Source organism: Dermacentor silvarum, chromosome 7 (assembly GCF_013339745.2).
Source record: "Dermacentor silvarum isolate Dsil-2018 chromosome 7, BIME_Dsil_1.4, whole genome shotgun sequence".
NCBI lineage: Eukaryota > Metazoa > Arthropoda > Arachnida > Ixodida > Ixodidae > Dermacentor > Dermacentor silvarum.
Genome location: NC_051160.1, coordinates 178,357,972 through 178,382,494, shown reverse-complemented (window position 1 = coordinate 178,382,494; position 24,523 = coordinate 178,357,972). Strand labels below are relative to the sequence as shown.

The window sequence follows — 24,523 nt, the reverse complement described above, 5'->3', positions numbered from 1 at the left end:
GCCATTGCATGAGAAACAATCAACCAAGAGGGTCATGGTGCTACAATCGTGTGACAGAGCTTTCTAAAGAGAGAAAAACTTTAACCACTTACCAAAACGAAGCTGAGCCATCAACGCAGGAACACACAGAGAATGCGATGTGCGCATGAAAGCGACCCGTTGAATCCTTTGCAAAGTGCGGGCGCGCGGTCATGCGCGAACGGAGACAATGCACGGCAACGGCAGCATGGCAGGCGCGGGAGCTAGCGTTGGAAGCGGCCAAGCCATAGTAGCGCACCAACTGTTGTGCCGCACCATGTTATACTAGCCTGTGAAACTTCGTTCAAAATGTTTTATTAAAGCTTTTACGAATTGTGTAATAACGGCACACATTTTATTGAAAGGTTTTGTTGTATTGCCATCACGGGCACACGAAACTATGGCGCGGCTTTCAGTTTGAGCTGACGCGGTAGGTTTGAATTGGCCATGGAGGAAGGTACCTTCCTCAATGGCTGATACTTGGTACGCGCGGTGTAACCGTCTAACTAGCGGCCTATGCGAAATCAACTCAAGCATAAACCTTGCAGTACGCTGGTAATACACTGTTTTGTGCGGAGAGCTGTTATATGATGATACCATAACGATGTAATCATTCCACTGATGGTGCTGTCGAAGGAATTGTTGCAAGCTGGTAGTAAAAATGTGCGCAAGTTTTGCTTGCAAGACTTGGAGATTGACTTTAAAAACGTGTACCAGAGCCTGTACGTCTCCACCAGGTCTTACAGCAGAAGTCTTCAAGACTAGACATATAAGCTATACAAAAGACGTCTAATTTGGAGCTTAACTTAGCACTAGCCTTGTCAAGCTGGGTCAAGCCGAGTCAGGAAGGCTTGTAGCCGACTTTTGCAGAGTCACCCCTCATTTGCTGTCACCTGCACATCGTCAGTGCTGCTGCCCCGGACTACAATCGAGCTACCCCAGGTGATGCAGATGCCTGTGGCCAGTTCGGCGCAGCGATTTCGGCGGCCGCATGTGTCTGGCTCACTACCCTCGGCGGCTGGGAAAACAGCCGGCAGTCACCAACGGCTACAGCGGCTCTCGCCAGCAGGGCGCGTCGGCGCGAGCGACGCTTGCTCGTGCCGACTTCTGCGTCGCCGTTTCCGGAGTCTTGTGCTGGAGTCGTGCCATCGAATCTGCAGAGCTGGTGCTGTGACCAACGGACGCCAGCGGTGAACCCCAGAGACAATGTCGGCTCGCATGTTGTGGATAACGTGTGGACATTTCCTCGGCGGCGCCACTGTCGCATGTACTAACTTTTGTTCGCGACGCGCGTGTTGATAGACCTTGTGACATGTTTCGCCGGAGTATGGGTCGTGATTTAGGTTGGGGGGATGTGGGGATGCGCGACTCTCACGCGTCTCCTGTGGTCCAGCTTCACCACGTGGGGGGGCGCCGGAGGCGGTTGTAGTGGTTGCGACGCGTTGCGAGAGATGGCGCGAGTGTCGCGATGCTAACGCCACCGAATGGAGGGGTGACTTGGGAGAAAAAGGTCGAAGGCACTCTCTCTTTGGGTTGGGATCGGTGAGCGACGCGGACGTCCCGCGTGTGCGCCGATCCACGCTTCGCGAGACATCTCGCGTGGCTCGGAGCAGGACACCGGTATGGACGAACACGGATCGCTCGAGCGCACCACCGTTCACGTGACCGTACACGTGAATGACTAGGCAATGGTATCATGGCATGGGGTGAACATATTCGCTCGCTATCCGGTCGCGGTGAGTCAGACTTCCTTGATTTGTCGCGCGCCCATGTGAATGTTCTATTGGTAGTAATTCGGCTAGTGTGCATTGGTGTACGAAAGGCGCAATAAATGCCCATGTGATTGTTTGCACTACTGTGTTGTCATTCCTTTGTCCCAAGAGCATGTGCGAGACCCCACAAGATTTGGAAACGAAGTGCTTTAACCGATGAGGTGATTGTCGCGAACGTGCTTGTATCGAATAGTGACGACAGCAGCGATGACGTGGTAGGGCAGGCTGCCTCAACGTTGTCCTCGCAGGAGGCCCTGCAGATTATTCAGTCCCTCCAGGGCTTCGTTTTTGTGAGGAACATTCCGCTGCACTTCGCGCAAACCAAGCAAGCCTGACGGTCATAGTTTTCTCATGCAAGCCAATGAGAAGTACTTGGCGAGATGCTCGTGGCGATCTTGTCCTAGCGTTTCTTCTGGACTTCTCAAGCTGAGGGGCTGCCATGGTAATCTTGTCACATTTTTTAAAAGGCCCCTTTTGAGGCCACTAAAGCGATGCCTCGGCGGAGTTCGCATATCACTTGCCGCCCGTGACCCTGATTTGCAGTTGTTATAGCAGTGCCATTCTTGAACGCCGACAGCCACGGCTTGTTACACGCGATCGGAGTGCGCAGGAAACAGAGTTAAACAGTTAAACGAGTCAACACAATTAGCAGCCTGATGGAGGAAGGTGGTAGGGAGGGGCACTGGCCTCCCCACAATTATAGTTTTCCCACAATAGCTGTCATCCCTTTATTGTGAATTTTTTTCATGGAACCCAGTTATAACAATTAACGGTTATAACAATGGAATTTTCGTGGCACTTGAATTTTGAAAGTTATAAGTGAGTTCGACTGCATAGGATTGGCTTTAAAAAGAAAAGACTTCATGCCCAGCAAGCTTGCTTGGGTGGGTATTCGATTTCTTGTGAACTACGCGATAGTGTGTGAATTGCCTTCCCGCATTGCAGGCCCACAGTAACAGCATAATACAGTTGTACCCGTTTATAACCAACTCGATAGAAAAGTGGTCGTTATATCCATAGTTCGTTATATATGGACTCGCCCTTAAGAACGCTCTGAAATTACCCACAATAAATCTGGCATCAGCAGGTACAAATCGGCAGCACTTTTGCCCCAAAACCAGATTTTCAGTGTCATTTTTGTTGCCAGTGCGTTCCCACACCTAGCTCTAAACGAGTGATAAAAACGTACGTCCATCTAAAGAACGAAACGCAGCGTACATTTCAAGACTGCAAGTGCAGCCGCCATTTTTTATTCGAGAGCTTGTGATATATTTTACTACCAGCAGGACATGACTGTATTCTGCACAAGAGACTGAAGCATTCTAGTTGGCCAGGAGTGTAAACTTGGGAAACTACTGCGGCATTCTGCCATTCTGCGAAGGTCTCGAACATCATGGGTCTTGGCATAAGGACTGCGTGTCAGCCACTTAAGAGCTGTAAAATTACGTTATTTATTTAGCTTCGAGTAAAAAAAAATACAATGTTCGAAAGTCAGAAGTTGACAGTCAGTTCAGCATATGCTAAAGAGGATGAAGGTGAAAGCCTGCGTGCTCATCAGACATTCATTAAATTACTCTGACATTCTCATTCGAATATGTTGTTACTTCATACTACTTGTATTCTCTGTACATGTTTTTCTCTTGTTCTCTTTTTCGGTCGCCTAGACATCGTCACTGGTTATGAATGGTCAATTGCACCTTAGAATGGTCATAGCTTTCTTTTTTGTTCGTGTACTTCCTTGTAGTGCAGGCAGAATGAGGGGCATGGAAAGGCACATTAGACAAACACCCAGTGCTAACTTTCAACAACAACAGATTTATTTCCAGTTCTCCCAGACTTACTTATACTCCCCAAAACATCATAAGACACGTGTACATTGCTTGGCAAATATGAAGAAAACCAGGAAAACGACACACAGACACTTTTGTGGCCACACTGATTGAATAACATTCAACGTGAACAGAGGTAATCTCTTCTATTGATAAAGAAATTGATGGCGTACTGGCACATGCGGCCCCCAAGGCACCGGTTCGTACCTTCCATAATCATTTTGAACTTGCTTCTACTCATAATTTCATTCATGTGTTTGAGACGTCACTTGAACCATTATCAGCAATTGGCAACATGCAAACGAAGTGCTGTCGAACTGTGACCTCCTAATGGCGTAGTAACGCCGAGCCTTAACGAAAGTATGTGGCGACAAAGCGTGGTGCAGCATTCTCGCCGACTGGGGTGGCATTGACAGGAATGCTTGAGTGGCTGTTCTGTTTAAGGACAAAGATAATCGTCCCAAATTGTTGAAACAGGCATAATGCCGCATGGACAATTAGGCAAAAACGAAAGCGACACCGTCGTGGCATCCGATATCGCACCGGTGCATGCCCCGTGCCATGCTATTTATGCTGTAGATGCTGTACACCTCCTCCCTGGAGGCATGCCTTGAAAGTGCGTGACCTTCGTCGCTGCTTCTGAAATCCGCATGCAGCGGTCGCTTGCTCATCTCAAAGGCCATATCATGATCGTGGTTGGACTGGAGTGGGGCGCACGCTTCCGTGCTTTGGTACTTACTTCGTGTGTGGCCTATTTTTACTGTGACCATGCTCGAAGCGTTCGTTGTAACAGTAGGGCGATTTAAAAAATGTTCGTTATACCTGGAAGCAGTTTCAAAAGACAGAGTCGGAAAATCGTAAATGCACTGAAATGTGGTCATTATAACCGATAGATCGTTATATCTGGGATTGTTATAAGCGGGTTCGACTGTAGTGCTGTTTACGACCTTTCGGTGTCTTTATTTTGGGCCTGCTTGGTTCACTTTCCAGGCGGAAAGTGAATGGAGGTCCAACCCTACCCAAAACTGCATTTTGAAAATGAAAGAAAGGTAAGCAGAAAGCGTTTTGGCGCACCTGTTGACTTTGTAAGCTATGCTGTGATTTTCCCATTACAGCAAATAAACAAGACTTCATGGAACTTGACGGTTTCTGTGTCCAGTGTTTTTCATGCACAAGAATGAGCCGTATTCGAGTTCTTGTGACCATGAAAAGAAAAAGTAGCGTATGACTAGCGTGCGCAGAAATAGGGTTGCACATACGTCAATGCCTCACTTGAATTTTTTTCTTTCTTTTGCACAATGTGTGGGTGCTTGAACTGCTATAATTGTGCGATGGTCACACTCAGCTATACGCGAAGCATGTTCAGTCATTCCTAACAGAAGTGGTACCCCCTTCAGCAATGTCACACACGAATACGCGAGTTCTTGTGCTCACTACTGACTGCAAGGAAGGAAAAATTCAAGGAATGAATCCCTACGTGGATGAATGCGAAAGCATTGTGACCACTGCACGAGTGCCTTAACACCAAAGGCTGTGAGCGACTCCCACCAAAGAGTGCCTTAATTCTTAGTTCTTGCCTTAAATACCTTCGGCTTAATTAACACCAAAGGTTGTTGGTTCGACTCCCACCAATGGTTGTGGGTTTGAGTGCCGTAATGAACTCTACCTTAATTAAACCTGCCTTAATTCATTCTGCCATTATTAACTTTGCCTTAACTGATGACATCACCTGCCTCGATTAGCTCACTTGGATTCACTTGACTTTTTGGACCATCGTGGTCACGGTAACGCCAGATTTTCCAGCTGATGAACTATATAATGCTTTTGCATTAATAATAAAGTGCCAGTAACTGGCTGCACACGCAATATAATATGTGAAAAGAGGTTTATTGGACGTAGGCCGTGAATCAAGAAGGGTCCTCAGCACTGGATCAGGTCAAGCACTGTCTCACTCACTGCGTTGGCGATCCTGCTTGTGCTTCGGCTGTCCTCCTCTTCATTACAATTGCCCTGTGCAATAAGCATGAGCCATCCTGGCTTTCTAAGAGGTGGGCACAGGAGGGTTGAAGTAGGACTTGAGGTGGTCTACATGAACGATCTCGCGTCTACGGCAGCGAAGATCGTCAGATCGTCAACGAAGGCGGCGTAAGAGGCTTGACAGCGTAGCTGACAGGAGATGTGCGCTCGACCACGCGGTATGGCCCATCATACTTGGGGAGCAGTTTGGAAGACAGACCAGGAGCACTGGGTGGGACGTGCAACCAGACGAGTGTTCCGGGAAGGATAGTTGCGGAGGGAGAGTGGTCGTCCCAGATCTGTTTCTGGCGCTGCTGGTTGGTTGTAGTGAAATGCCTGGCCAGTTGACGACATTCTTCGGCATATCGGGTAGCTTCGGAAATGGGTGCATAATCGGACGCATTGGCAATGTAGGGCAGTAAGGTTGTCTATGCCAGGCCCGTAGCCAGGAATATTTTTTTTTTTTTGGGGGGGGGGGCACTTTCTGAAGGCCTTGGCTATTTGAGTAAAGCACCTGTTTTGCAGTAATTATTTTCGGTAAATATCAAAATTTCGGGGATGGGGGGGGGGGGGGGGCCTGGGCCCCTAGGATGGCTACGGGCCTGGTCTATGGTAAGACACGGTTGACAACCGTACAGTAGGAAGAATGGAGAAGAACTGGCTGTGACTTGCGTGGAAGTGTTGTAGGCGTAAGTAGCAAAGGGGAGAACCAAATCCCAGTTCGCCTGACAGGATGCAATATGGGTCACAAGCATGTTGTCCAAAGTCCGATTAAACCGCTTAGTGAGGCAGTTTGAGGCATCGTAAGAGGGTGGTAGGCCGTGCTGGTGCGACAGACAAGATGGCACTGATGAAACAGGGCTTCAACCACGTCAGATAGAAAGACACAGCGTGGTCGCTCAGGAGTTTGCGCAGAGGACCATGTCGAAGCATAAACCAGTTAAGAAAAAAGGGTGCAATGTCCTGTGCTGTGGCGGTGGTCAGAGCAGCAGTTTCATCGTACCGTGTGAGGTGGTTGATGGCAACGATAACCCACCGGTTGCCTGCAGTAGAGAATGGCAGGGGTCCATACTGATCAATGCCAACACGGTCGAACGGTAATGCAGGGCACAGAAGCGGCTGTAGAGAACCGGTCAAGGATGAGGGTTTTTTTTCTTCGTTGACACGAATAAATTGGCACATGAAGATGTACATCTCACGCCAGTAATATTGCCACGAGACAGTGAAGGGGCTGCTACTGTCGGTCGGACGAAGACGACGGCGACGAAGTGGCCAGAGGCGCACGACAGCCTTGCATCCGTCGCTGCTGCTTGTCCAAACCTTGTATATAGCCATACTCCCTAAATAAACGTTATCTCCGTAACATCTTTGGTGGAGGTGCGGGGTAAACCTGTCAACGTGCCGGCTCCGTCAACCAAGCACGGAACTTCGAAGCGGTCGCCGTCTTGGTTGCTCCGCGATGACCAGTGAAGTGTAGACGGTGCAGCAGCCACCGGCTCCTGTGATTATTTCGTACCCACAAGACCCGGGAACCTTTTCTGGCACAGATGGCTTGGATGTCGAAGACTGGATCGACATGTACGAACGCGTCAGCAACCGCAACAGGTGGGACCCCACGGTTATGTTAGCCAACGCGATATTCTATCTGAAAGGGACGGCACGCGTGTGGTACCAGACGCATGAAGAAGATCTTACAAGTTGGGACGCTTGCAAGGCGAAGCTGCGTGAGTTGTTCGGCAGATCATTTGCCCGACAGCAGGCCGCTAAAAAGGAGTTGGGATCTCGTATCCAGACGACCAGTGAATCGTACATTTCGTACATACAGGACGTCCTAGGCTTTGTCGAAAAGTTCACGCACAAATGGCCGAAGATGACAAGATATCGCATATTTTGAAAGGAATAGCCGATGACGCGTTTAATCTACTGGTGTGTAAGGACTGTACGAAGGTCGACACCATAGTTAAGGAATGCCAGCGCTTTGAACAAGCGAAGAGTCGCCGCATCACCCGCCAGTTCCTTCGGCTACCTAACACTGCCGCCACATTATCATGCGAAGACCCACCGACACCTGTACCGGCTACAGCATCAAAAGATGTAACGCGTATTGTCCGCCGCGAACTTGAAGCTCTAGCTCCTACGGCCGTTCTTCCAGACGTTCAGTAAGCCAACCTGCCCACCGTGTCACTCATAAAAGCAGTCGTCCGCCAGGAGTTCGCGAACATGGGATTATCATCGGCCGTCTGTTCCATTCGTACATCCGAACGTACCCCTGCAAATGTCACCCAGAACCAGGTCTACCCTTCGCGCTACAGAAACCCGGCTGACTGGAGGACGGCAGACCCATATGTTTCAACTGCTCTCGTGTTGGACACATTGCCCGTCACTGCTGGAGTAGCTGGTCGTCGCCTTCAAACTGGAGCACTGGATCTTGGTGTTGTCCTGGACGCAACATTCGACGGTTTTCCCCTCGCTCTGATCCACATGCTTCCGATGCCGCCGTTCCACACTCCAGGTTTAGCCGCTCACCGTCCCCACAAGGCCGTCGATCTCGATCGCCGCGACCATACCGGTCATCGTCCCCTGCACGGCCTGGCACCTACGCTCCGGAAAACTAAGTCGTGCAGCTCCCGGAGGTGACGCTGCATCAGTGACCTGATATACAAATCCTCTGTTGACTGTACCTACGCGCCGAAACCTTCTGGACATTCAAGTGGACGACGTCACCGTTACGGCCCTCATAGACACCGGAGCGCAGATTTCAATAATGAGCGCTGCTCTCGGTACTCAGCTCTGCAAAGTGATTACGCCCGCAATTCAGAGCACAGTACGGGTCGCTGATGGCAGCTCGTCTGCCGTTCTTGGTATGTGCACCGCCCGAGTGTGCATTGCTGGCCATCAGACCATTGGTTTGTTTGCCGTGCTTGCGCAGTGTCCCCACGACATGATCCACGGCCTAGACTTTCTCTCGACGCACTCAGCCCTTATCGACTGCTCCACAGGTGTACTTCAACTGGAGCTCCCTTTCGACGCCCACGTACTATCGGACACTCCCAGCCGCTTATGTTCTGTCGAGTTCCTCCACCTGCCACCGCAAGCCTCCACGTACGTCCCATTAAGTCCCTCTCCTCCTGTGTGCGATGGTGAATACGTTGTTTCCCCGATTCTCGACGTGGTCCTGATGCACTCTGTCGTTCTCCCGCACACTGTGGTTACCGTACGCGACAACAAAACCTGCCTGCCGCTTTTGAACTTTGGTCTTTCTACCCATGTGCTACCTGCTGGCATCGCGCTTGCCACCATGTCGTCGTTGCAAGAATGCGCGATTTCTGTGTTAGCCGTTGTAGGCCCTCGAACTGTTTCCGGCTCTCTCACAGCCACCTCGTCGCTATGTGCCAATTTCGAGAAAATGATATCAGCCGACCTTTCGCATACGCAAGCAGAAGATCTTCGCCGGGTCTTGCTGTCGTATTCCGATATCTTTGATCTCGAAAATCGCCCTTTAGGCCAGACAACAGTTGTTCAGCACTCCATCCACACCGGTAATGCTCAACCGGTTCACCGGCGCCCTTATCGCGTTTCCGCTGCGGAATGCACCATAATCCAAAAGGAAGTCGATAAAATGCTGGCCAAGAACATCATCGAACCGTCCTCGAGTCCTTGGGCCACTCCTGTTGTGCTGGTCAAGAAAAAGGACAACACCTGGCGATTTTGTGTTGACTATCGACACCTCAACAAGATCACGAAAAAGGACGTCTATCCCTTGCCCCGTATCGACGACGCACTCGACTGTCTTCACTGCGCCCAATATTTCTCATCTATTGACCTTCGCTCAGGTTATTGGCAGATTGCTGTTGACCCACTGGACCGCGAAAAAACCGCATTCGTAAGTCCCGATGGCCTCTATCACTTTCAAGTGATGCCTTTCGGCCTTTGCAATGCGCCGGCCACATTCGAGCGCATGATGGATTCGCTTCTTCGTGGCTTGAAATGGTCAACCTGCTTGTGCTACCTTGACGATGTGATTGTTTTTTCGCCAACATTTGACAGCCATCTTCAGCGCCTCTCCACCATTCTCGAGGTATTTCGCAATGCCGGTCTCCAACTCAACACCTCAAAATGCCGTTTCGGACGCCGTGAAATAAACGTACTTGGCCATCTCGTCAACGCGACGGGTGTCCAGCCTGATCCTGAATAAGTTCGCGCTGTGAAGCATTTTCCTGTACCTTGTTCGGCCAAAGACGTACGCAGTTTTATAGGATTGTGCTCCTATTTCCGACGTTTTATTCGTAATTTCGCCGACATTGCGCGTCCCCTTACTGCGCTCCTCAAAAAAGACGTTGCTTTTACATGGGGCTCACCCCAAGCTGCTGCCTTTTCGGCACTTATAGATGCCCTGAAGACTTCCCCTATTTTAGCGCATTTTGATCCGACTGCACCGACGGAACTTCGCACAGATGCCAGCGGCCATGGAATCGGTGCCGTCCTCGTTCAGCGTCAGAGCGGCCACGACTGTGTTATTGCGTACGCTAGCCGCCTCCTGTCCGCACCGGAGAAGAATTACTCCATCACGGAACGAGAGTGTCTTGCTCTTGTCTGGGCTGTCGCCAAATTTCGTCCCTACCTGTTTGGCCGCACCTTTACCGTCGTAACTGATCATCACGCCCTCTGTTGGCTTTCTTCGCTCAAAGACCCTACAGGACGCCTTGGTCGTTGGGCTCTGTGCCTCCAAGAATACTCGTTTTCAGTGGTGCACAAGTCCGGTCAGCTTCATCAAGATGCCGACTGTCTCTCACGGCATCCCGTGGATTCCCCTGACGTCTCCGAGCAAGACACCGACGCCTGCGTCTTGTCTATCTCGGACCTCGTTAATATACGGGACGAACAACGCCGCGACTCGGCTTTACGGTCTATCATCGACAGTCTCAACTCCGCCACACCCAACCCTTCCCTCCACTTGTTCTTCTTTCAGGACGGCACCATATACCGCCATAATATGCATCCTGAGGGCCCTGAACGCCTCCTTGTCGTGCCTGCCCATCTGCAGTCAGATGTCCTTCGCCAGCTTCACGATAAGCCCACTGCTGGTCACCTTGGTGTCACCCGTACTTATGATCGCGTCAGGCGCCATTTCTTCTGGCCTGGTCTCTATCGCTCCGGCCAACGATATGTCGCTAGCTGCGACAAATGCCAGCGCCGCAAGAGCCAGCTATGTTACCTGCCGGTCTGCTTCATCCTATAGACATTCCCGCCGAACCATTCTTTCGTGATGGGCTCGACCTTTGTGGGGGTCTTCCCCAACCCGTAGCGCGTGTAATCGCAGCTACGTAGGGTTCGGGCGAATAAGGCAACCAGCGAGTCAACTCAACAACGTTTATTGCTGTCAGCAATAAAAAACACTTGTAGAGGGAAGTCCGCTCTGTATAACAACTAATAAAATAGGCTTGCCTCGTCGCGTGTGGTAGTCACGCGAACGAGGTCACTCACGGCTTTCAGCAGGTAAAAATCCGTCCAGGCAGTAGGTCAAGCGAGGTCAGAGAGAGCGGGGGTCTCTCGGTCGCGCTCTTTTATGCCTTTTTGCCTTTCCGCGAGGGGAGTGTCCTCCTCGCCCGCCGGATACTTTCCCTCTTCCCGCGCGGCACGCGCGTCGCGAGAGGCGAGCGAGAACCGGGAGAGGGCAAAGTGCATTTCTCCCGTGTTCGCCCGGCTCCCGCAGCGCGCGGTGTGCGCGCACGAGATGTCCACCCGGCTGCTGTCGCGGGCGCTCTGTGCGCCGGCGACGGGCGAGCGCCCGCGGGAGAAGGTGGCAGCGTGTGCTCCCCCACATCCTCCCCCCCTTAAGAAGGCCCCCGTACGTTGAGGCTGGCACCTAGGGACGTCCGTTTGCCTGAGTACCCGCCTAGGTTGGCGAAAGAGGAAGCGTTGTGGTGATGTAGCCCTCAGCTGGCGGACACTTGATGCCGACTCGGAGGCGGCTGGTCAGCTGCACTGCTCGGGCTTGCGAGGCGGGATCGTTGTCGGGGCTCGAAGGTGACTCTCAGTGCTGCGCCCTAGGTGTCGGCTGCGCTGGAGGGGGTGGTCGTCCGCCGGCTAGCGGTTCGTGCGGCTCCAAGGCCGGCGTAGCGCCATCAGTACTGCAAGGGCGTCAGTTGTTCCAGCGCGTACTGCAGGCAATTCGCACGGCCGTATCTCATCTTGCTCTGCTCCTGGAAATTATTATCAGCAACTGCATAGCAAAGTGCACGGAACGGCACTGTGATCAGCAGCATAGTTGGCCGTATCCGGGGACACCATCGACATCTGTTGCGAAGGGAATGTTCGCAAGCATCATCACCAATTCGAGTCGCAGCACAGGATAATCACCGTACTGGCCCTCACAGCAGTCTTTGGTGAAACCGCACACCCACGCGTCGAACGTTCACGCCACATTCCCGTCGTGGCCTCGACGACTCGTCATCCATACTCGGCGCTCCGTGGTCACTAGACGTTCACTTCCCCGGCAGGAACTACCAAGGTGCCAGCCCGGCGCGGCTGTATGCTCACGCGGTACGCAACGCCACCCGGACTTACGAATGTTCCTCGCAGTCGTCGGGTTACGCAACTAGCAGTCAGATTACCTTCGCCTGCTACGCAAATTGTAGCGCGGCTGCGGGCTCGCCGTTCTGTTCTGACTGCTCTCTCTCACCGATCGCGGTTGAGGGAGGGCCTGATCGTCATCCCACTGCTCATCACGCGGCACGTAGCGTTTCAGGTCGCATACGTGTACCGGTCCGCCGATCGGCTTTCCTTTCTTGTTCTCGAGCCGGTAAACAAGCGAGGAAACCTTCTCTCTCACTAGATACGGCCCGGTCCACTTCGGCGCCAGCGAGGCAGCGAACTGTTTGGTAGCATCGCTGAGAACGTGCTGGCGTCGAAGCACCAGATCGCCCACTTCGTAGTGGACGTTCCGATGCGAGCGGTCGTACTGCGCCTTCTGCTGTGCCCTTGCAGTGCGAAGATTACAGCGTGCTTTATGTAAAGCTTCCGTCATCTTGGCACATAGATGCGTCGCGTATTCAGCTCGTGCTGACGGCGCGACTGGCATTCCGCTGCGAACCGCGAGAACCCTATCCATCGGATTCGGCAGCTCTCTCCCCAGGTTGAGAGAAGAAGGCGCATACCCAGTCGAGCGGTTCACTGTCGATCGCAATGCAAACCCGATCTCTGCAAGATAGGTATCCCAGTCCTTATGCCTTTCAGAGAACGCGACAAGCATGTGCTTGATGTTGCGATTGACTCGTTCAGTGGGGTTCGACTGGGCATGGTAGGTTGTCGTTTTCTTATGCTTAATGCCAAGTGCGGCGCATGAGTCAACGAACACCTTTGCAGTGAAGTAGGACGCATTGTCTGTTATCAACTGTTCCGGAAAACCAAACCTGGTAAAAACCTCCATCAACTTATCCATGATCACCCGTGCCGTCAGTTTTCGTAGGGGGAAAAGTTCTACCCATTTACTGAAGTGATCCGTGACCACCAGCAAGTATTTGTTCCTGCTCGGTGTTGTGGGATACGGTCCCATGATGTCACATGCCGCGATTTGCCAGGGAGTCTGGCTGTCGATAGGCTGCATGAAGCCGGGCGGTCGTCCGCCTCGGGGCTTCACGCTTTGGCACACATGACACGATCGGGCGTAGCGAATCACGTCCCGTTTCATGCCTGGCCAGGTAGCGAAGCGACACAACTTAACGTAAGTCTTGGGGCCGCTCGCGTGCCCAGCAATGCACGAGTCATGAAAGTAGCGTAGCAGTGCTCCTCTCAACGCGCGCGGTATCACCACCTTAAACGCCTCACTTGTGTCGTTCTCGGAGGGAATATACCTCAGCAAGACGCCGTCGGAATTCAGCAGATAGGAATCCAGTGCGCTCACAGCATTACCAGCTGTTCCTGAGCGCTCCGCACCGACAGCAATACCAGCTGCCTCCATGTGCGCGGCGGCCCGCCCGGCTCTCGGAGCCCGTCAAGCACTTTTCGACAAAACGGATCCTTCTGCTGAGCCTCGAACAGCTCCTTTCTGCTGAAGACAACTCCTGCGGAACCGACAACATCTACGTGGTTCACGCTCTCGCCCAGGATCGACGGTTGTTCCGCGTCGCTTACTCGGGCTATGGCCAGGGTTTCTCCCTCGCCTCGGACGGGCGCTCGCGAAAGTGCGTCCGCTGCGGCATTGCTTTTTGCTTTGCGGTAGCGCACGGTGAAGTCGTAACGCTGCAGCAGCAGTGCCCAACGCGCCAGGCGACCACTCGGCTCACTCAAGCGCCTCAACCAAGTGAGAGCCATGTGGTCAGTCTCAATCGTGAAAGCCACTCCGTCGACATAATAGTCAAACTTTCGCAGAGCGAAAACTATCGCGAGACACTCCTTCTCTGTCACCGAGTAGTTCCTTTCCGCCGGCGTCAACGAATGGCTCGCGAACGCAACCGGTCGGAGAATGCCTCCGTGCTCCTGAAGCAAAATTGCACCTAGACCCAGGTCGCTTGCGTCTGTTTGAATCACAAACTCCCTGTTCAAGTCGGGCAGCTGCAACTCTGCCGTGTCAGCGAGCACCTTTGTGAGGCCGCGCAGTGCCGCCTCCTGCTCTGGACCCCAAGTCCAACGCTCGTCTTTCCTCAAGAGCTTCGTTAAAGGCGCTTGCACTGCCGCGCAGTCTGGAATGAATTGGCGATAAAAGTTCACCAATCCCAGAAAGCGTCTCAGTTCGCCGATGTCTTTCGGCGAAGGGTAGCTAAGTATAGCCTCGAGCTTATCCTCACTCGGCAGAATGCGGCCGTTGTCCAACGTGAACCCCAACAGCGTTATTCTGTTCGCAGCTATCTGAGCTTTACTCGGGTTCAACGTGATACCCGCGGACCTCAGCCTGTCTAGGACGTCTCTCAAGTGTCGCAAGTGCTCGTCGAATGTTTTTGAATAAACCACTATGTCGTTGAGATATGCGAGAGCATGTTGCCACTTTGCATCTCCTAGAACTCGGTCCATCAACCTCTGATAAGTAGCGGGAGCTCCGACTAAGCCAAAAGACATTCTTTTGAACTGAAAGAGCCCACGGTGACAAGTGAAAGCCGTTTTCTCTTTGTCACGCTCGTCCATTTCGACCTGAAAATATCCCCGACTAGCATCGAGCGTCGTAAAGTACTTCGCCCCGCCTAGGTTAGATACTAAAGAGGAAATGGAGGGTAGAGGGTACGCATCCTTCTTCGTAACCTCATTCAGCCTGCAGTAGTCTACACAAAGGCGATAAGTATCGTCCTTCTTCGGGACTAGAACTACCGGGAAGCCCCATGGGCTGTTCGACCTTTCCACAACGCCTGTGTCGATGAGTTCGTCTAAAGCGCTGTCAAGTGCTTTCCGTTTAGTCAAGCTTATCGGCCGAGGATTACATTTCCATGACGCAGCGTCACCCGTGTCTATCCTGTGCCTGACTAACGTAGTGAGGCCCGGCCGGTCCGTGAAAATCGCGTCGTATTCGTACAATAGCGATGACAGTCGTGCCCGTTCTCTCTCCGGCAGGCTGTTGACCTCTGACAAAAGTGGGTGCGCTGCCCCTTGCAACGTCGCGGCACAATGTTGTGCTACCGTCTCTCCGTTGCTTTGATCGCCTTTACCGATTACGGTTTGCTCGCTCGGCTGCGGCTGGGTGTGGCCCGCTCGCGCCGCCCCCGGAGACTGGCGTGTCGCCGCAGGCACGGGCGCTTTTGCGAAACGCTTCAAAACACCCGTTCCGTTCTCTCGGTAACCTCCGCTGGCGATGTCTATCAAAATACCCGACTTGGCGAGAAAGTCTCGACCTAAAATAACAGGCACTGACAGACCGGGAAGATGTACGAGGCGTTGTCGCCTGACGCGTCTCTCCCAACGAATAACTAGTCTAGCTGCACCGCTCGATTGTGCTGTGCCGGAAGCAAGGCGGAAAGTGATGTCACTATCTCTTAAGCGGATATTGTTCTCGCGGAGATGCTGCAACACCTCGTCACCAAATAACGAAGCGCTTGCCCCAGTATCCAATAATGCGGCAAACTTCTTTCGGGCTATCGTTAGCTCGATGAACGGCGCCTGCGAGTCCGCGACATCTCCTATGCGACAAGCCAAAGGCGCAAGTAAGTGGAAATCGCCAGTTGTGTTCGAGATCGCCGCCCGGGACCCAAGGTGGATCACCGGCGGCCTCGCCCGTTTCCCGAACCACGTGCTCGACCTTGGCCCGGCGTGCTTGCGCAGTCACGGGCGATGTGACCCAGTCCGCCGCATTGGTAGCAACGGCCACCGAAGCCTCGGTGGCGTGGGCGCCCGTCGCTCCAATCCGGCGGGCCGTAGCTTACACGCTCGGCGGTCGGCATGTGCCGCTCCTCTGTTCTCGCATTAGTCGCAAGTTCCTGCCGCGGCGCACTGCGTGCCGCATTATGCTGTGCTGTTTTCAGCGCGTAGGCGTACGGGTCCAAGGCGCGGTCTGATAATTCCCAACCACGCTGGAGCTGCTCGTCGGCGAACGATGCCGACGCGTCGACCCTCGGGGAATGTGAAGCGATCCCGCCGCCGTTCCACGCGCAGCGAGGCTCGAGTGACAGCGCGGCGGGTGTAGGCGGACGGTATGCTCGCGCCGCGAGGATGTCCCCTTGGATGCGCTTTGCTTCGGCGGCGAGCTCGCATACCTACATCCCCTGAAGTAGGCCGCGAAAGTCGGGTGCGCTTGCCGTGTGACGCGCTCGACTTTATCGGCGTCGGTGGCGAGAGGGCTTGCGAGACGATAAAGTTCGTCTATCGCTCGAACATACTCCAGCAGGGACTCGTCCGGATGCTGGGTACGCAACTCCAACTCTCTCCTCAAACGCCACTCGTAGTTGGCCGGAAGAAATTCCTCGCGGAAGTTCGCGCGGAACTCTTCTACTGTGCGGGCTCTGTGTCCGGCCAGTCCGAACCAACGAGCCGCCTGTTCAGTCAGTGAAGCAGGGACCACGCGCACGAGAAGTTCGGCGTCTGAAAGCCCTGTTGCTTGCTGATAATACTGCAGACGGTCGAGGTACTCGTTTGCACTAGTGCGATCGTGGTACCCACTATAGGTAGGCATGTCTACCTTAATTCGTGGTCGCTCGCTCTGCGACGGGGCCCGCATGGTGTTCTGCAGGGCGCCGGCTAAGCTCTGCATGACTTGCAGCGCATTCTGCAGCATTATTTCGCTTGACGGAATACTACCGCCCGAAAGTTCGGACGCATCCGCAGCTTGCGTCGAACTATTTAGAGGCATAGGTGGCTCTGAGTCCGCGGGACGACGCGGCGAGGTGTTAGGCGTGTTAGGCCTACTTTCAGGCCTAAACCCTGCCAACGTGGCGTTTCCGCGATCCCGACTGTTCCGCGTGAAACACTCAAAATCAAAGCTACCGGTTTGTTCGGAAGCTGCCGCCGCGTTAGCACTAGGCCTCTGATTATCTGCCGCGACCTCCGACAACATGAACAAATCTGGAAAGTCAGACAAGCGCGTCGCCATTGTTTACTGCAACTTCAGTAGTCCCAGCTCCAAAAAACAGAAAACTCGCCGTGTTGCCGAATTCGAACCACGTTGGTAGCGCCAAATGTGGGGGTCTTCCCCAACCCGTAGCGCGTGTAATCGCAGCTACGTAGGGTTCGGGCGAATAAGGCAACCAGCGAGTCAACTCAACAACGTTTATTGTTGGGCGCCAAATGTGGGGGTCTTCCCCAACCCGTAGCGCATGTAATCGCAGCTACGTAGGGTTCGGGCGAATAAGGCAACCAGCGAGTCAACTCAACAACGTTTATTGCTGTCAGCAATAAAACACACTTGTAGAGGGAAGTCCGCTCTGTATAACAACTAATAAAATAGGCTTGCCTCGTCGCGTGTGGTGGTCACGCGAACGAGGTCACTCACGGCTTTCAGCAGGTAAAAATCCGTCCAGGCAGTAGGTCAAGCGAGGTCAGAGAGAGCGGGGGTCTCTCGGTCGCGCTCTTTTATGCCTTTTTGCCTTTCCTCGAGGGGAGTGTCCTCCTCGCCCGCCGGATACTTTCCCTCTTCCCGCGCGGCACGCGCGTCGCGAGAGGCGAGCGAGAACCGGGAGAGGGCAAAGTGCATTTCTCCCGTGTTCGCCCGGCTCCCGCAGCGCGCGGTGTGCGCGCACGAGATGTCCACCCGGCTGCTGTCGCGGGCGCTCCGTGCGCCGGCGACGGGCGAGCGCCCGCGGGAGAAGGTGGCAGCGTGTGCTCCCCCACACCTTCTTGGTCCCTTTCCAACCTCGACATCAGGCAACAAGTGGGTCGCCGTAGCGACCGACTACGCGACGCCGATACGCCATTACCCGCGCCCTCCCAACCAGTTGCGCTACGGATATCGCCGACTTTCTCCTTCATGACATCATCCTGCATCATGGTTCTCCTCGACAGCTTCTGACCGATCAAGGCCGATACTTTTTGTCTCGCGTCATCGATGACATCCTTCGTTCCTGCTCTACCCACCACAAGCTCACAACTGCTTATCACCCCCAAACGAATGGACTCACAAAGCGCCTGAACCGAACTCTGACCGATATGCTTTCAATGTACGTCTCCGTCGATCACCGCAATTGGGATGCTACTTTGCCGTACGTTACTTTCGCCTACAACTCGTCCCGACATGACACTACTGGCTACTCCCGGTTTTATCTCCTGTATGGACGCAAACCTTCTCTGCCTCTTGATACTTTACTTCCTGTCAGCTTAACCACCACATACGTTCGCGACGCCCTAGCGTGCGCCGACACAGCTCGCCAGATCGCACGTGAACGGCTCACAGTGTCTCAGGCTTCCCAGAAAGCCCTGTATGATAGTCGCCACACAGATGTTTTTTACTCCCCAGGCGCTCTCGTGCTACTGTGGTCTCCGTCCTGCCACATCGGTCTCTCCGAAAAGCTATTGTCCCGCTACGATGGTCCTTACAGGGTGCTACGTCAAGTCACCGACGTTACGTATGAGATCGAGCCAGTGACCACACCTGCGCCGTCTACGCCCCCACCCTCTGCTATCGTGCACGTTGCGAGACTTAAGCCGTACGTAACTGGACCCTCTGGTCCGTCGTAGCAAGCACCGGGTCGGCGCTCTCGCCCCGGGGGGGTAGTGCCACGAGACAGTGAAGGGGCTGCTACTGTCGGTCGGACGAAGACGACGGCGACGAAGTGGCCAGAGGCGTGCGACAGCCTTGCATCCGTCGCTGCTGCTTGTCCAAACCTTGTATATAGCCATACTCACTCCCTAAATAAACGTTATCCCCGTAACAATATTGATGCCAAAGACGTTCGTAAGTCTTGAAGACATTGGTGTGAGTACATTGAGGGTCTGAGTGAAAAGTAGCACAGATCTCACAGTGCAACGTTCATGGTATTGAAACGTGCGAGCAGAGTTTGGATGAAGAGGAGAACAAAGTTGGGCTGGCTCACGTGCGGCGCCTTGAACTGCTTTCGCTGAGTGAGACCTTTGCATTCTTCATCTTGTAAATAAACGCAATCCATCGTCACAGTATGACTAGAAGCCACTTCCGACCACCTGGCGAATAGTTGTGCCGGTACAGGAGGCTGTCACAAATAACGAAATGCGAAGCTTGACAACGTAACGTCCGAGATATCACAAGTGCTGACTCGGAAGGGTTTGGGTGTGAGCTAGTTGGTACGGATCATTTGTTTTAAAACAGCACCAAAAAAACACGGACAAGGGAGAACACGGGAGGAGCGTTGACTGCCAACAACATCTTTATTGAAGCCTGCGCAAATACATACTATTTGCAACGAGCAGAAAGAGAGAGAAAAAAAAAGGGAAGGCGAGTTATCGTCTGTCAACTCTTTGACCTATGCGCAGCAAGAGTTGACAGACGATGACTTGCCTTCCCCCCTCTTTTTTTTTCTTCTCTCTTCCTGCCCATTGCGAATAGTATATATTTGTGCAGCCTTCAATAAAGATGTTGTTGGCAGTTAGCGCTCATAACGTGTTTTTTCTTGTCCGTGTTTTTTTGGTGCTGTTTTAAAATGAACGATTGGAAGTGTGGGTGCTTCGGAGATAACGTCATGAAGTGAAGCGATCCATGGATCATTGTGCTCCGCTAAGGAGACGGCGTTGATGTCTAGCATGGACAGCGTGCGTTCATAGGTTGAGAGGGATGCAGCCTCAACAGGAAGAGGCGACAGGGAGAGAGTGTCAGCATCTGCATGCTTGCAGCCTGAACGGTATGCAACGTAGATGTCATAGTCTTGATTCCGAAGAGCCCAACGTGCAAGGCGGCCGATGGGTCCTTCAATGAAGACAACCAACACAGCGCGTGGTGGTCTAGCTGTGACAACATCGAAGGCGTGGCCATATAAATATGGTCGAAACTTGCCAAGCGCCAAAACTAGAGTTAAACCTTGTGGGGATTGAGGGTTGCGCCGGCGTCATTGCGCGGGCTAACACCTGTTCTGCCGTCCCCCGGTTTTCTCCGTCCCCCGGTTTTCCCCGTCCTCCGTGTAACCGGTTCCCGCGGTGGCGCTGTGCACGCGGCGGTTGCGCTGAGGGCGGGGCGCTGACGTCACGAGGCGGTCGGTTTTCGGCTGCTAGCGGCGAAGCGTACCTGGGACTTCTCTCCCGGGACCAGAGCACGGTACGTTCATGCTTTCCTCTCATCCGCCGACACCTTTGTGACTAGGACTGGAGCTCGCGCACGGTGCCTTTGCCCGTGCGGGGAGCGCGTACTTTGTGCTGATCCTTTGCCGACGCTAAGCCGACGAGCGGTGCCATTAGTGCTCGCGCGAGGTCGTACCCCGCCGAGCCGCACTTGCCAAAAGCCTAAGCCAAAGGATATTGCCCGTGCTCTCGCGAGTGGACCCATTGGTTATCGCCAGAGGAAGTAACATAGCTGCCGGGACTTTTCCTAGCGGCGTGTCCCAGCTTGAGCCTGTGCCCTCGCCGCGACGTGCTATAGGCGCCTGTTATTGTATTTTCGCCCTGGTGCGGGACCCCTTTGGCTCCCCGCCGCGCGGGTGTTTGTGCAGTGCTGGTGCCGATGGTTTCAGTAAACGGTTTCCGTCAACTCAGGGCTTTACTGTGTTTTTGCGTACCTGTTAATACCCCGAGTGCAGATCTAAAGATGAAAAGTACTCAGCACCTTGTAAGCAATCAAGGGCATCGTGGATCCGCGGCAAGGCATACACTATGTTTTTTAGAGTGATCTTAAGGCACCAGTTCCACGCAAAAGCGGATGGAACCCTTCCTTTTCTTTGCAAGAACCACTGGAGAGGCCCGTGGACTACGTGACAGTCGGATGACGTCGTGTTGTAGCATATGTTATCGACCTCCTCTGTAATAATGCGGCGTTCTGTGGTGGAAACACGATATGGTCGTTGAGGTGCAGCCAAGTGCAGGCTGGGCATCGTCGAAAGAATCGTGGAACTGGCACAGCAGATGGAGAAGCTCGGAGCATTGAAGAGGAGAGAGTCGGTCGGCGGTAGATGAACTGAACAGATTGTTAGCTGAGGAGTCAGAAATGTCAAGGGCACTCAGCGCATTGAAGTCGGCTGTAGACTAATTTCGTATGTTGGAAATCTCCCAAGAATCAATGGGTCGCATGCATCCAAGACATTTTCTTCGAAGCAGCTTGATGGCAAAAGGAAGGGGATTGGTGATAAAGAGGGTGTTGGAGCTAGTTGAAACGGCGAGGGTCGTATACAGCAGAAGAGCTTTCCGAGTCAGAAAATGGTTCGATGGCTCAAGATTACAACTTTGTTGGAGAGGTCGTTGCAAAGCACAGGTAGAAGAACTGACTTGGTTGGAGGAATATCCATGTCTTCCTTGACGAGTTTGCTTCGAGACTGATGGGTGTTGTTGATGCTCGTCATACAGCGGGAAGAGCTCTAGGTCAGCGCGGGCGCTGTCAATTACGACTTTGTTACGCGAAAGAAAGTCCCAGCCAAGTATAATATCATGAGAGCAAGGTGCAAGGATGATGAATTTCACGATGTAGTGAATGAGCTCAATGACACGGGCAGTGCAAGCGGCTAAGGGCTGAACGGATTCTCCATTTGCTGTGCGCAAGGAAAGTCCACTACAAGACGTCACTTTTCGGAGCTTATGGCAAAGGGTTGCATCAATAACGGAAACGGCAGCGCCAGTATCTACAACAGTGTATGCATGGGTGCCGTCCACAATAACTTTGACAACGTTCGACAGTAAAGGGTGAAGACTTCGGCATTTTGACAGCAACGCAGTTTTTGCCTCGTGAACTGCGGCAGTCAGTTTCCCTCTACTCTAGGGGTGGAACGACTGCATAGTGACAAAGAGTGGTGACGTGCCGAAGACTCTTAGACTGGGAAAGCTTAGGAGTGAGGATCAATAGCAAATATCTCAGCAACATTCAGTTTGCAGATGACACTGCCCTATTCAACAACAATGGGGACAAACTACAACAAATGTTTAAGGACCTTAACCGCGAAACTGTAAGAGTGGGTTGAAGATGAATATGCAGAAGACAAACATAATGTTCAATAGCCTGGCAAGGGATCAAGGATTCGGGATCGCCAGTCAGCATCTAGAGTCTGTAAAGGAGTATGTTTATCTAGGTCACTTACTCACAAGGGACCCTAATCATGAGAAAAAAATTTACAGAACTATAAAATTGGACTGGAGTGCATACGGCAGGCATTACCAAATCCTGACTGAGAGCTTACCACTGTCGTTGAAAAGAAAAGTGTACAAGCATTGCATTCTATTGGTGCTAACATATGGCGCAGAAACTTGGAGGTTAACAAAGAAGTTCGAGAACAAGTTAAGAATCGCACAAAAAGCGAAAGAACGAAAAATGCTAGGCCTAACGTTAAGAGACAGGAAGAGAGCGGTGTGGATCAGAAAGCAAGCGGGGATAGCCAATATTCTAGTTTACATTAAGAGGAAAAAATGGAGCTGGGTAGGCCATGTAATGCGTAGGATGGATCACCGGTATACCATTAGAGTTACAGAATGGATACAAAGAGAAGGGAAGTACAGCCGAGGACGGCAGAAAACTAGGCGGGGTGATGAAGTTAGGAAATTTGCAGGCGCAAGTTGGAATCAGCTAGCACAAGACAGGGGTAATTGGAGATTGCAGGGAGAGGCCTTCGTCCTGCAGTGGACATAAATATAGGCTGAAGATGAAGATGATGATCTTTGATACAGTGCCTTGAGCACCCCCAAAAAAATGTGTATAATTATGCAGATCTCACAGAAGAAAGCTTGGCCAACTGCACCAACGTTACAATGGCCAACGTTTGCAACGGCTGTGAAGCAGATGACGCTGCAGCTACGTTGAAGCAGACGGTGCCGCTGGGTGCTCTCACTAAATTATCTCAGTAGTATATTTCTGTGATCACAAATGTGACTGTATTAAAGAAGACACAACTACCGGCATTCAGAAACGACAAGACGGCTGCAGCACAGGCAGCAGCGGAGAACCAGCCATCGCAGGCGACTGATAATCACAAACGCTTTGTGGCCCTCTGCTGCCTGTGCCATTTCTGGAGTCACTTTACCATCATCATCATCATCATCATAACAAAAACATGGCAGCCAACTAGAGGCGCTGGAAATTCTGGTCTGTAGATAATTATAAATATCAAATATCCTTATTTGAAGTTCACCTGAGATCTCTGCACGTCTCTGACATTTTCCCGAAAACGTGAAAAGCGGAAACTTACCGATTTGCTTCTCCGGGCCATGCCATATTTGCAAAAGTTCGCCTATGTTTTGCCCATGAACATTGCAAGTCGCTCTCGCTGTGGAATGGTCTTCGCAACGATAACTCAAACAGCTCACGTCATTCGAACGTGAGACCACGGTGTGCCTTGGGCACGTTGAAGTGCTTGTTGCGCTTTTTTATTCAAGATAACGTAGAAATGGATGCAGAAGCAAATTAACCTGTATAAATATGCAGCATGCCACTATCAGCGCATTTGTACTGCGAATCGCGCAAGTGCATGCCCGGCCGCATGTCTGTTACAATACACCATTTAAACGGCCGATCGTCATACCTGGGCAACGAGTCAGGCAGACTGTCGTATCGGGTTTCGGAACACACGTCCTGTTGGAATCAGTCATCCACACATGGACAAAAGTCCATGCATCTCCTTAGAGCACAGCTCTTAGGTGCCTGTTACTGCGGCGAGCATCGGCGTTGTCCCTCGTAATCGAGCAAACGAGCACAGCGAAGGAGGAAAGCGAATGCGGAGCGCAGCGGGAGATGAAAGATGGGGTTAGCATATGTGGGCAACAAGTTAGGCAGACTGTTGTATCGGGTTTCGGAACATACGTCCTGTTGGAATCAGTCATCCTCGCTTCTCAGCCACCCTACAAAAGTCCATGCGTCTCCTTAGAGCACAGATCTTAGGTGCCTGTTCTTGCGGAGAGCATCAGCGTTGTCCCTCGTAACCGAGCGAAAGAGCACAGTGAAGGAGGAAAGTGAATGCGGGAGATGAAAGATGGAAATAGTGAAGAGAGTGAGGAGGAAAGTGGAAAAGGAGGATGCAGCGGAACCATGAGGCAGAAGGCAGAGGAGGAAAGTAAGATGAAAGCGTGAGAAGAAAAGCGTAGTGCCGCGCAAGACAGGCTTTTCTATGAGATGGCACCAGAGTAGCATGTGTCGTTGTCATGAGTAAGACGCCGGAGGCGAAATAAAAGAAGACGAGGACGATGTGAGCGGAGCGTTCTGAACGGCGCGAGCGCGCGAGGCGCGTGACCCGAGGCGTGATCGAAGGAGAAACGGCGTTGTCTGAGCATTATCGACGTGGTTCCGGGCCAGGAAGGTCGCATCGCCAGCACCGCACTGGCGACGGGAGACTTGGGGGTCTGGCCGAGTCCGTGACGTTGGCCGTCCACGGTGTGGCCGTC

The 24,523-nt window shown here is 52.6% G+C and overlaps 1 protein-coding gene across 6 annotated transcripts in view; it reads right to left on the bottom strand.

Moving 5' to 3' along the window:
- LOC119458726 (NAD-dependent protein deacetylase sirtuin-2) overlaps positions 1-24,523 on the bottom strand; it is a 419,041-nt gene that overhangs the window by 14,102 nt on the left and 380,416 nt on the right. The gene's annotated exons all lie outside the window — the stretch shown is intronic.